Raw genomic sequence first — 14,376 nt, 5'->3', positions numbered from 1 at the left:
TTAATTTCCACATTCTGAGCGTTATTTCCAGCGTGTAGATCAGGTTTATTTACAGTATCAGTAAGATATCAGTGCAGTATGAGTGTTATTCTCAGTTCTGAGCTCCGGGTGAGGGATATAAAGGAGTTGGACTGAAAGCTGAGGACTTTTCTCTGAGCTGAATGTTACTGGAGCTGAACTGAGGAGCTGCTTCACGGGTTAAATTCTCTCTTTAAAAGGTGAGGAACCGGATACTTTCAGGGGTGGAGCTGCAGAGTGAGTTAGACTGAGTCTAAACTCATATCTAGCTGTATCTGTGGGTCAGTCTGAGGGGGAAAGGGGTTAGTGTTAGCTAGGGTACAGTTAGCCGCTCCGCTGAGGCAACTTTTATCCTTTTCCCGCGCTTTTCAGCTCCAGCGCGAGTGACCAGTTAGGGTTTTGGCAGCGTACAGCAGTGCTCTCATTCCAAACAAAGAGTTGTACAAAGTACCAATATTATATCTGACTAAGATTATTCACTAAGATTATTGTTGAAATGTAAGTTGAATTTGTCTATTAAACATGTTCTTATTTGATCTTACTGTACCAATTTCTGGTAGTAAATTATATTAAAGTGTAAAAATACAAAAGAAGCACTATTTTAGGTCCTTCTGATGTATATTTAAGTGTAAAAATACAAAATGAGCACTGTTTTAGGTGCTTCTAATGTATATTTAAGTGTAAAATACAAAATGAGCACTATTTTAGGTGCTTCTGATGTATATGTAAGTGTAAAATACAAAAGAAACACTATTTTAGGTGCTTCTAATGTATATTTAAGTGTAAAATACAAAAGGAGCACTATTTTAGGTGCTTCTAATGTATATTTAACTGTAAAATACAAAAGAAACTCTATTTTAGGTGCTTCTGGTGTATATTTAAGTGTAAAAATACAAAAGAAGCACTATTTTAGGTGCTGATGTATATTTAAGTGTAAAAATACAAAAGAAGCACTATTTTAGGTGCTGATGTATATTTAAGTGTAAAAATACAAAAGAAGCACTATTTTAGGTGGTGATGTATATTTAAGTGTAAAAATACAAAAGAAGCACTATTTTAGGTGCTTCTAATGTATATTTAAGTGTAAAAATACAAAATAAGCACTATTTTAGGCAGTGCTACAAGTGCTATGACATAGGTGTAAACTATGGTCGTGAAGGTGATTAAAACGTATTTGTTTTATAGTTTATTATTCTTATATTTTTTTATTTGCCATCACTTTTTTAATTGCAATTAAACATTGAAGCAGGTGGTTTAATTCACCCAAGGAAAAAATTAATCGTTATTAAAAACATGAAAAAATTAAAAACTGTGGGATGGCGCATGCGCACTGCCGTTAAGAAGCACGTATCGAGGGATAGCATAACTTGACAGAACACCAAAAGGCAATAGCCTTGTGTAAGTTACCAGTCTTGATCACGTTAGTTACTCACACAATATCACACAGAACTTCATGTATTGATTTTGTGAATAAATAATAAAACACTGAGATACTGTGAAGCTCTAAATATTTATTAATTAACCTGCAAATTTACCCGTTGTTTAATTTCACCGGATTCTGCTTTTTACCGAGTCCCAAAAACTGGAGAGACGCCGAGCCTCGCGGTGTGGTCGCGACACCATCTTCTAAATTGTTTATTTAAAAATGTAAAATAGTCTAATAATTAAAGATTTGCTTGTTTAATTATTACACATAAGTCTGTGTCTAATTACTTGTTGCCTATTAAGCAGAGATAGTTAAATAGTTACATATATATATATATATATATATATATATATATATATATATATATATATATATATATATATATATATGAATGGTATATAGTATATACCATTCATTAAATCTCTGAATATTGACCATATAAAATATAAGGTATAGTAATATAAATACTCCATACATCAGTATTTTTAATAATGGACACAATCCATATTCTGAACACATCATTACCTGGCTACCAATCACACAGCGAGTGGAGCTGCCCTCTTTTACATGACGGTCACAGGAACGCTGTGGCGTCATGGATGTTCCATGACGTCATCGCCGCGATAGCCTATAAAAGCGGCTCAGACTGGCAGGTTGGTGTTTTGTGACTGTGCTGATAGAGTTGGAGATTGAGAGAGATACAGAGACAGAAAGTGATAGATAGGATCATGGAGGAACTTCTCGAAATGATGAGTGATCCATTTCGGGCGGCTATACTGTTCACAATCTTTTGCAAGTCCGTTTGTTCTGGCTTTATGTTGGGGGGTGCTGTGGGAGCTGCCCTCGGAGCTGCCCTGGGATATAAGGTGGTCGCTGGTGTGTTGGTCGCTGGTGTGTTGGTTGCTGGGTCTGTTCTGTTTCGCTCTGTGAGGAGGGTGTTTTGCGGCTGATAGCCCGCCCCCGGCGGCTGGGTCGAGCCGCTCTCCAGCGCTGATAGCCCGCCTCCGGCGACTGGGTCGAGCCGCTCTCCAGCGCTGATAGCCCGCCTCCGGCGACTGGGTCGGGCCGCTCTCCAGCGCTGATAGCCCGCCTCCGGCGACTGGGTCGAGCCGCTCTCCAGCGCTGATAGCCCGCCTCCGGCGACTGGGTCGAGCCGCTCTCCAGCGCTGATAGCCCGCCTCCGGCGACTGGGTCGAGCCGCTCTCCAGCGCTGATAGCCCGCCTCCGGCGACTGGGTCGAGCCGCTCTCCAGCGCTGATAGCCCGAAGTCAGGTCGGACAGTCTCCACCTGCAGCTCACCTGAACAACAGCGGATCTCGCGATGATTGCGCTGTTTATTTACTTCTGGTGTGAATAAAACCGTTTATAAGTGAAACAGAGATAACATGAGTGTTATTAAATTTAGATAAAACCTTGTTATAAATATTCACAAAACATACTGTCATGTTACAGGTGTATTGTGTAGCACAAAATGAATAATGGGATTAAATTGGGCATTATTCAAAAGTCTGTTCCTCAGACACAGAAAAGTAAATTTTCAGACACTAAAGATGAATCACACATAAAACAATCCGCTTTAAAACAGTTTTTTGCAGACCAGCTTCTCTGTTCTTTGTTCTTGGAAATAAATACAACATCATTCTCATTTACACAGCTTTAATTGTTTAGCGCATTTCACAACAGAAAAAAATAGGACAGAAATGTAGATCTCAGTATAATAGTTACGTAGTGCTTTTAAAGATAATTAATAAGAGCAGTTCAGAATGCTTTATAAAACAGTTTAAATGATAGCAGTTGAGCTTTATTATTATATAAAATGCTGATTATGAACAAATAAATATTTTAAATACTGTATGAAAATGAACTGTCTTGCTACTAGATATGACAGTGTAAATACTGTGTTTTTAAGGGGTTTTAGAGGAGATATATATTTTATAATAAAAAGATTCACACGTGATTGGTGTCTGCGGATCTTCTAACCAATGAGGATTAAGCTCTGTCGTCATCAGGGCGTGTCTAGGCTCACGCAGTTGGTGGGGAGCAACTGCAGCGTCTGCGTAAAGCGCCTGGCGGTCGGGCACACTCGCGGGACTATAACGCCGGAAGTCATCGTCACGTGATGAAGGCGCAGACGCAAGTCGGACAAAAAAACTAACCGGCATGCACCGTACCGAGCCAGGCGGCGATCGGACTGCGCAGCGCCGGGTTAAGTCGAACAAGCATTTTGGCTAGGTCTGCATAACGACAGAGCGATCTATTTTCTGATTGGCTCAAGCGTGTGAAATGCCATGTGTGGCGTGAGAGCGTGTGAACTCGCTGAAAAGCGTGAGACTTGAGAACCCTGATAAGACCTACATTCAAAATAATTTTTTGCTGGATTCCTGGGGTCAATACCCACAACCAATTTGGACCATGCACTTCCGCCTAATTAGATTTTTTGCTAATTTGCATAATATGCAAAACATACTTTTGCAAACTAGCAACCGTGCAACCTAGCAACCTGAAACTTTGCATACAGAATCTACAATACACAGGCTGCGTCCAGAAACCCCAAAAGTGTCTCCTTTTTCCTACCGATCCTCCTCCTCTCCTCCGTGACCCGGAAACTGATTTCGTGAGGCCATCTTGCCGCCTGTCCGAATACCGTAGGAGACGAAAGGAGCCGCTTAAAATCCACCTGTAGGGGCTTCCAACGGAGGTTACATCAGTGTATCCTACTCCGGAAGACTTTTAAGGATTTTCCAATGACATCACTGCATCCACGCCCACAGAGCACGCGAAAATGGGGAAGGCAACGCCCAAATATACGTCATAAACATATTAATTAACTAGGTTCCTTATCTAATTAAACAGCCAGTAAAGCAGTAATATAATTTATAGATTAGATAAACTGTATGCTCAGTAAAACTATATTTATGACCCTATGTGTATCATGTTATACATATAAAAACATATATTATTTATATATATATATATAAATTTTAATTAATTAATTTATTTACTTATTTATTTTAACTTAGGGACTGATGAGGAAACTGAATCCCTCATAAGGCTGAGGTCAGACAGGGCTGCCAGAGTCACTGGTCAGAGATGTGGCCTAAAATGCGGCTGGGAGTAAACAGGATTTTATTGGAATATCTGAATTTTTAGCTGTGTGTGATAGTAATGTTCTGAAACGTGCTGAAAGTGAGCGTTGTGATTGGCTCAGTTCAACTGTAGTCAACATCCTATCTAAAAGGGATCAGCTGTCCCATTTCCCCAATTACAGCTCCTTCCCTCCATTCCTCCTCCTCCTCTCCTCTCCTCGATTCCTCCACCTTCTTCCGGGGTAGGAGAGGAGGAGTAGGAAAGGAGGAGTAGGAGAGGAGGAGTAGCAAAAGTTTCTGGACTCAGCCACACTCTAAAGGATGTTCAAAGGGTAACTTCATCAATCAAAATGGCTGAACCCCATCAGCCAATAAGCATTCAGCAGGCATTTTGGCAGGCTGAATGTTGCCCAATCAGGATGAAACTTGGTAGCTATGTTTAGGTGGTAGTGACGTGCAAAGTGGTGAAACAATCCAGCCACTGGGGCGCTGTTCCAAAAAAACTACTAAATGTCAATCATACTGTAATATTGTGACATCTAATTGGTTTTGCCATATTAAATGCAGTGGCTCTGACAAATTTGTAAATACAACTATGTTGACAAAGTGCTTTATTTATTCATAATTGCTAATTATTTCAAAAGAGCTATATTCAAACTAGTCTCTGGATATTTGACACATGACCTAAATTTTGGTCCTGTTGCACAACTGTAGAGTCTGCAGGTAAATAGTCATCAAAAACAATTGTGAAATTTTCATTTACAATAGTGTCCAGGCATCAAGAAATCTGTGCATCCATAGACTTTCTGACCTGAATTGCTGTAACTCTGCAGTATTTGCTCTAATCATCTCACAATGTTAAAGACCTCTCTACAATATCACTGTGATGAAGCGCTATTTAATTCAGAACTATATTTAGAACAACTTTATAATTACATGCCATGTCAACAAATTCACTCCTTGGTGTTAAGTTAAACTTCTTTGGTCAAAAACATCAGCTTATTTTGAAAAGGTCAAAAGGTCAATCTAAACACCACCTTGTGAACATTCTGGTTGAAGTCTCCTGATCAAAAACCATAACCTGTAGACAACTGTTGACTAATTGTAACTCATTTAATGAATATCCTGCCAACATTAATAGATTAGTATGTGAATTCAAGCACTGATCATTTTGAAAGGCCTCTGCTCAACATTAATAACAGGTGAAATATTTTTGATAATCTCTAAATGTGACAGAGGTTCTCCAATTATATTAGACCTTCTAACACCTCACCACCCTGTGCTCTAGTATGCACCATTGTGCCAATGTCGGTGCTTGAACCCACTGGTTGCCGCTTGCGGCTATATTTAGGGTTCAAGCACCAAAGGTGCGTAGAACCGTATTGTTTTTACTCAGATTTTTCTTATTATTAGGGTTCAAGCACCGAAGGTGCGTAGAACCGTATTGTTTTTACTCAGATTTTTCTTCTTCTTATTATTATTATTCTTTTTCTCCTGAAAAAGCATATCTACAGCCTAAACCGTAAGTTGTAGAGACATGTCACTTGGTAGGTAGATGTAGTATCAGTGCCTCAGTATCTCGGTGGACAACAAAAATGGCACGATTGGTCTAGTGGTGGCACTATAAACAAGGAAATTCATTTTTCACATTTTTCTCAATAACTCAAAAACCATAAGACCGTTCAAAATTATTTTTTTTGCTGGATTCCTTGGGTCAATATCTACAACTTTCCAATTTGGAGCATGCACTTCGGTCTAATTAGATTTTTTGCTAATTTGCAAAACATACTTTTGCAAACTAGTCCTAGGGATTTTGACCAATCCTGGCATGTTTGGTATCAAAATACTCAGGAGAGCATGGGCTTCAAAAGTCCTCAAAAACATTAAAATTTGTAAACAACATGGCCACCATATGCAAATTAGTCTTCCGGATATATGCCCCATTTCTCAGCAACCGTGAAACCTAGCAACCTGAAACTTTGCATACAGAATCTACCATACACACTCTAAAGGATGTTCAAAGGGCAACTTCATCAATCAAAATGGCCGAACCCCATCAGCCAATCAGCATTCAGCAGGCATTTTGGCAGACTGTATGTTGCCCAATCAGGATGGAACTTGGGAGTTATGTTCAGGTGGAGACATTATAGTGACCTGCAAAGTGGTGAAACAATATGGCCATTGGGGGCGCTGTTCCAAAAAACTACTATATGTCAATCCTACTGTAATATTTTGACATCTAATTGCTTTTGCCATATTAAGTGCAGTGCCTCTGTCAAATTTGCAAATACAACTATGTTTAAAAAATGCTTTGTTTATTCATAATTGCTAATTGTTTAGAAATAGCTTTAGTCAAACTACTCTCTGGATATTTGGCCTATCACCTCCATTTTGGTCTTGTTGCACACTGTAGAGTCTGTAGGTAAATAGTTATTAAATAGTTATTGAGTCATTAAACTCAATTGTGAAATGGCCACTTAAAAGAGTGTCCAGGCTTTAAGCAATCTGTGCGTCCTTGGTATTACCACCCTAAATTGCTGTAACTCTGCAGGATTTGCTCTAATCATCTCACAATGTTAAAGACCTCTCTACAATATCACTGTGATGAAGCGCCATTTAATTCAGAACTATATTTAGAACAACTTTATAATTACATGTCATGTCAGAACATTCACTCCTTGGTGTTAATATAAACTTGTTTGGTCAAAAACATCAGCTTATTTTGAAAAGGTCAAAAGGTCAATCTGAACACCACTTTGTGAACAGTCTCTTGATCAAAAACCATAACATGTGGACAACTTTTGACTAATTCTACCTCACTTAATGAATATTCTACAAACTTCAACATAATTGTATGTGAATTGTAGGACTGATCATGTTGAAAGACCTCTGCTCAACATTAATAACAGGAGAAAGACTTTTGATCATTTCTAAATGTGACAGAGTGTCTACAATTACTAAGCCTTCTTACACATCACCATCTTATGCTCTATGAGGCACAATTGTGCCAGTTGGTGCTTGAACCCGCTGGTTGCCGCTTGCGGCTATATTTTTTATTTATTTTTTCTTAATTTTAAATATGTTTTACTTTGTAAATCTTATGGTTTATATATATATATTTTTTTTCTCATCCATATTATCACTTTTCAATCCCTTCTAAACTGTAAATGTTCAGCTGCATTGTAAATGAGGGTCACCAAGGTGTAAATAAGTGATCATAAAGGTTGATTGACTGATTATCAATTTAGCTGGTGAGTTGGATCAGCTGGATAATGAGTGCCCTAGAATAGGATTCACAAATACACAAAAAAAAATCATTATTCTTTATTAATAAACAACAGCCAACAGAAGAGGGCTCCACTCACTCTCTCATCCTACTCTCTCACCCCACTCACAACCATTTCATGGTATGTCTGTAACATTAGAGAAATCTGTTAAATTCCCTTTGAAGGTTAATGCCAGTTTTCCTTCGGATTCCTGTTCCAGAAAAAAGCAGCATAATATCTGCAACAAAAATAAGATGACATTAGAAGACAGTAATACTGCAGTAAACTTGTGTGTGGATGTGGGGACAAATGTTTTTACTTTCGTGACTTTTGTTTACAAGCTCAAAATCTCCAATGAATCTCCTTCAACGTAGTAAGTTCATAGAGGAGTGAGGAAGGTGTGAGAGACTGCTACTACACCCAGCTAATCCTTGTGCATTTCACCTTTTACATATTATTTTTTTTTTTTTTTCTTTTTCATGGACAGATTTCATGTAACTTGCTATCAAGACACGTCTGCTTTGTGGTGTTGCTGCCCTCTTTTCTTTTGTGCATCACTTTCTTTAATTTTCCTTAATGCCAATTTATCTCGAGAGCTTTTGTGATCAGCATTTTGATTCTACATTACAACACTAGAAAAAAATATTCTGTTAAAATGAAAGTAAAAAAATGAATAAAATTATTTTTTGAGTGTGTAAATGAAATAATATGAAGTAGTTTAAGAAAATAGAGTTTTTAAACTAAAATTAAAATGCATAAATCAAATGTAGATAATGAAGGAAAGAAATTGCTATAAAGCAAGTTTTGCTGTTTAAGAGAAATACATACTTAGCACTGTACTTTTAAAGAATAAACGACCATCCTTTTATCAAAACGTTTAAGCTTCAGAATGATCACTAGACATCTTATGGGGTACAATTTGGTGGAGAGTGTCAATATAAAGCAATGTCAACTGTCAAATTTTCCATTCACATTCATGCACTACGGGAGCAAGATCACAAAAAATTCTTTTAAAAGAATTCAGGAAAAAACTAATTAATGCTAACACTTTACAATAAGGATACATTAATTAACAGTACCTATGACAGAATGTCTCAACTAATTATCACACAAGTGAAGTGAAGTAGAGTGGGTACTCTGGGGGTGCTGGCTTGGTAGGTCTATGAACAGGAGGCTCTGGTAAGAGAGCAGGGCTCAGAGAGATATTCATCCATATTTCTTACAGTGACAATAGTTAGTGCAAACTACTCACTATAAAGCAGTTACTCTACTAATAGGACACACATTTGAAGTGCTTAAGTAGTCAAATAGCGTAAAAGATTGACAAACATACACAATATCATTCACTTTAACTCCTGCAGTTAGCTCTGCTAGTAAAAAAATGGATGCAATATGTAACCTAGGATCAACATATGAAGCCAACTACAAAATATATTACTCATTATAGCGTTAGAGTTATCAACAAACGTACTTTGGTCAAATTGACGTACACAAACTGTAGATTATAGTGCATTTGTCATCAAATGAACAGTGGATCTGCTTCCAGCTCTGTTTACTGCACGAGGGAACTACAGCAGAACATGAAGGACAAAACACTAGCTACACAGGAAAATAGCATTCAACTATAAGGCTTTATCATCTAGTGGGTGGTCTATGAACTACACCTTGCTGATTTAACTGAAACAAACAACTTTCCTACATTAAGGCATTATTAATCATTAACTAGTTATAAATAATTATTATTCATTATAACATTCTTACGTTTAATGTATAATATCAATTAATAATTAGTTGTAAAGCTGACAATGATGCTGATAAGATACTCCAGAAAGGCCCATTTTCTAACTGTACCTGGGATTCATATTGTCCAGAAGGAGTCCTATTGTAATATGCATATGAAATGAATATTTTGTACACATTTGATCATATTCTTAGATGTCATACGATGCCTCTGATCTGGTTGGAACATAAAGGATTACTATGCCCATCATCAAAGGAAAGTTTAAAAAAACACTATGATATGTTTAAAATATAATATAATGGAAATACATTTTAATATGCACAGGTTTAAAATGTTTTTCTGTATATATTCAAAGATAAAGCAGCAATTTTAAGAGGCTAGCAAACCAATTAGTCTGGGTCTTCCCAAGGTTTCTTCCTTTTTCACTAACAGAATGGAGTTTTTCATTGCTACCGCACTCATTGGGCAGTAAAGACTAGCTGCATCTAATTATTTAGCGGTTTTATATTTTGACTGTCAAATTGACCTGGTTGGCTATGGTCATTGTTTGTAATAAAGAATTGCCTGAGTGATGGATTTGTTTGTCTGTCTTCTCCCTCTCCACTGTTATCTGTGGATTAGTTTCAAGGTTTTGTGTGATACTGACAAATGGTAAAAGAAGAAGACACGCCCATCCGTTCGTCTGTCTGTCAATCTTCATTATAGACTAAACAGTGCATGTTCAGTGCTGATTCATATGATAAAAGAAAAGATCTAACTAAACTAAGTAACTAAAGGGATTAATCTGAAGATGGGCAAGTTTATTCACTGTAGCTATTTATAGGCAGTATCTCAGTAATGCTGGTCTGTACTGTGTCTAAATGGGATGATTGGTGTGACCCACATTATCTCATCAAGAAATCTCACCCGATTCGAATGTTATCTCAATGGAATGATAACATTCGAATCGGGTGGCAGAAATTACTATCAGTATTACGGTTTGCTTCTTACTGTAGGCTTTAAAGATATATCATAAAATATTTCATTCTGATTTTGCGAGAAAGTGTGTTTAAATTGAGTATATATTTTATCAAATAATCACTTGTAGCCCATTTTGCTACCCCAAGTCTGACTGTCAGATTTTTCAGAATTTTCAGATGATAGAATTAAAAGGTTTACGTTCTATTGTGACTACTTTTGAAATAAATATTATGAAAAATAACTAATACCGCTACACTTGCACAATTATTTCAGCAGTTTTAGTTTAATGTTATTTTTTTTTCTTATTATATATTATTTATTTATCTGTTTCTTCTATATCTATTGCCACAGGTCAGCAAGGGTTAAATTGACCAATATCAGAGTTGTAGTATGTCATGTGTGTGGTACTTGATCTAATACAACTTGTTTTATATCAGTACCATCAACGGTTTAAAAGCTATTGAAATTAATTCACAAAAACCTATTGCCACAGATCAGCAAGGGATAAAGATATAAATATAAGAGTTGTAGTACATCATGTGGGTGGAATTTGTTCTAATCCAACTTGTTCTGTATCAATATCATCAAGGTTTAAAAGCTATTGAAATAAATTCACAAGAAAACGTCACCACAGATGAGACAGTATTAGTATTACATTTAGAAAAATATTATGTGTAGTACATCATGTTGTTTGAACTTGATTTAACTTCGTGCATCACAGGATGTGTGCAGTCTACACATAGTTAGTATTTTCAACAACTGTTAGATTTCATCATCATTTTTTATTTTTGCTTTGGTTTACATAACGGGTGTTTGGCTCATTTGCAACAACGCTGAGAGCATTCCAAAGTAAACAAGGTATTGGAAGTAATTGATATTGTTAAAACAAAGATTTAGAAGAAACAGATAAATAATATATATATATATATATATATATATATATATATATATATATATATATATATATATATATATATATAAGAAGGTGTAGAGGTATCCCTTATGAAACAAAAATATATGGCAAAAGTACATATATTGTTTAATATAGGGCAATATATGCATGGACCATGTATGTCTATATATTGGTTAATATAAAAACACCGACAAATTCTCTAAACTCCAATTTTTTTTAGACCAAATGTTTTTATACATCAGCGCTGGAGAGCGGCTCGACCCAGACTTCGAAGGCGGGCTATCAGCGCTGGAGAGCGGCTCGACCCAGACTTCGAAGGCGGGTTATCAGCGCTGGAGAGCGGCTCGACCCAGACTTCGAAGGCGGGCTATCAGCGCTGGAGAGCGGCTCGACCCAGACTTCGAAGGCGGGTTATCAGCGCTGGAGAGCGGCTCGACCCAGACTTCGAAGGCGGGCTATCAGCGCTGGAGAGCGGCTCGACCCAGACTTCGAAGGCGGGCTATCAGCGCTGGAGAGCGGCTCGACCCAGCCGCCGGAGACGGTTTACCAGCGCCAAAACACCCTCCTCACAGAGCGAAACAGAACAGACCGATTGGCCAACACACCAACGACCCACACACCAGCGACCACCTTATATCCCAGGGCAGCTGCCAGGGCAGCTCCGAGGGCAGCTCCCAAAGCACCCCCCAACATAAGGCCAAAACAAACGGAATCGAAAATCAATGCTTTCAGTATAACTGCCCGAAGTGGATCACGCATAATATGGCAAATTTCCTCCAGGATCCTATCACTTTCTGTCTCTGTATATATCTCCATCTCCATCTCCATCTCCAACTCTATCAGCACAGTCACAAAACACCAACCTGCCAGTCTGAGCCGCTTTTATACGCTATCGCGGCGATGACGTCATAGAACATCCATGACGCCACAGCGTTCCTGTGACCGTCATGTAAAAGAGGGCAGCTCCACTCGCTGTGTGATTGGTAGCCAGGTAATGATGTGTTCAGAATATGGATTGTGTCTATTATTAAAAATACTGAAGTATGGAGTATTTATATTAATATACCTTATATTTTATATGGTCAATATTCAGAGATTTAATGAATGGTTCCACTGAATGGTTCTAATTACTTGTTGCCTATTAAGCAGAGGTAGTTTAATATCTACACACACACACACACACACACACACGTATATATATATATATATATATATATATATATATATATATATATATATATATATATATATATATATCGCAAACGTAAAAAAGGCGAGGTAATCGCGGAGGTCTGTGTGCTAAGCTAAGGTTAAACCCACTCCGGCCGGTGTTCTGTCGAATTGTGCTACCCATCGATACATGCTTCCCAAAGGTACTGCGCATGCGCTGACCTACACAATTTAATTTTTTATTGTGTTTTTTTTATTTACAATTCATATACATTAGAAGCACATAAAATAGTGTTTATTTTGTATTTTACACTTTAATATACATTAGAAGCACCTAAAATAGTGCTTCTTTTGTATTTATTTTACACTTTAATATACATTAGAAGCACCTAAAATAGTGCTTCTTTTGTATTTTACACTTAAATATACATTAGAAGCACATAAAATAGTGCTTATTTTGTATTTTACACTTAAGTATACATTAGAAGCACCTAAAAGTGCTTCTTTTGTATTGTTACACTTTAATATACATTAGAAGCACCTAAAATAGTGCTCCTTTTGTATTTTTACACTTTAATATACATTAGAAGCACCTAAAATAGTGTTTATTTTGTATTTATTTTACACTTTAATATACATTAGAAGCACATAAAATAGTGCTTATTTTGTATTTTACACTTAAGTATAAATTAGAAGCACCTAAACTTATCAAGTTATCAAGTAGTTTTATTGTCAATGCTGCATATGTACAGGACATACATAGAATTGAAATTACGTTACTCTCCTTCCCAATTTTACAGCAAGTACAGATAATGGATAATAAAGAAAAATAAAGAAAAAGGGGAGACACTATGTGTACAATACAGCAGCAGGGACACAGACATACATGAGACAGAACAAGGTGCAGTAGTGGTGGGGGTGAAATAGATATATAAATAGAAATAAAAAGAAATAAATATATAATCTAAATCTAAATGAGTGGGAGACACTATATGTACAATACAACAAAAACACAATAGACATTTGTGAGACAGAAGATAATAGTGCAATATTAATGGTGATTAAGATCAAGTGACAATATAAATAGAACCCGTATAACAGTAGTGCAATGTTGTATCTAGCTTAAGGCTGGTAAAGTTCTTAAAGTTCCCAGTTCTTGGGGAATTAAAGTGTGTATGACAGTGCAGCGTAACAGTAGTGCAGGTATTGGGTGTGTAGTGCAGGTCCTTTACAAAAGTTACAGTACTGTGTGTGTTCTAAAAGTGCTTCTTTTGTATTTTTACACTTTAATATACATTAGAAGCACCTAAATAGTGCTTCTTTTGTATTTTTATACTTCAATATGCATCAGAAGCACCTAAAATAGTGCTCCTTTTGTATTTTTACACTTTAATATACATTAGAAGCACCTAAATAGTGCTTCTTTTGTATTTTTATACTTCAATATGCATCAGAAGCACCTAAAATAGTGCTCCTTTTGTATTTTTACACTTTAATATACATTAGAAGCACCTAAATAGTGCTTCTTTTGTATTTTACACTTACATATACATCAGAAGAACCTAAAATAGTGCTTCTTTTGTTTTTTTACACTTTAATATACATTAGAAGCACCTAAAATAGTGCTTCTTTTGTATTTTACACTTTAATATACATTAGGGCAGCACGGTTCGACACGGTAGGACATTTCGAAAGAACACCGGCTGCGGGGGGTTGTAGCAGCCCGGACGTGTTTTGTGGTTGCTCCGGCCGGATACACGTGTGTATAGGAGTGTGTTTGTGTGTATCGGTGTGCG

At 37.0% G+C, this 14,376-nt stretch overlaps 1 protein-coding gene across 2 annotated transcripts in view; it reads right to left on the bottom strand.

The window, feature by feature from the left end:
- The window catches only part of LOC125789956 (telomerase protein component 1-like), a 265,125-nt gene that overhangs the window by 23,420 nt on the left and 227,329 nt on the right, over window positions 1-14,376 (bottom strand). The window lies entirely within an intron of this gene.

Source organism: Astyanax mexicanus, unplaced genomic scaffold (assembly GCF_023375975.1).
Source record: "Astyanax mexicanus isolate ESR-SI-001 unplaced genomic scaffold, AstMex3_surface scaffold_33, whole genome shotgun sequence".
In the NCBI taxonomy this organism is placed as follows: Eukaryota; Metazoa; Chordata; class Actinopteri; order Characiformes; family Acestrorhamphidae; genus Astyanax; species Astyanax mexicanus.
Note: the sequence above shows the minus strand (reverse complement) of the source record. Positions and strands in the feature narration are given on the sequence as shown.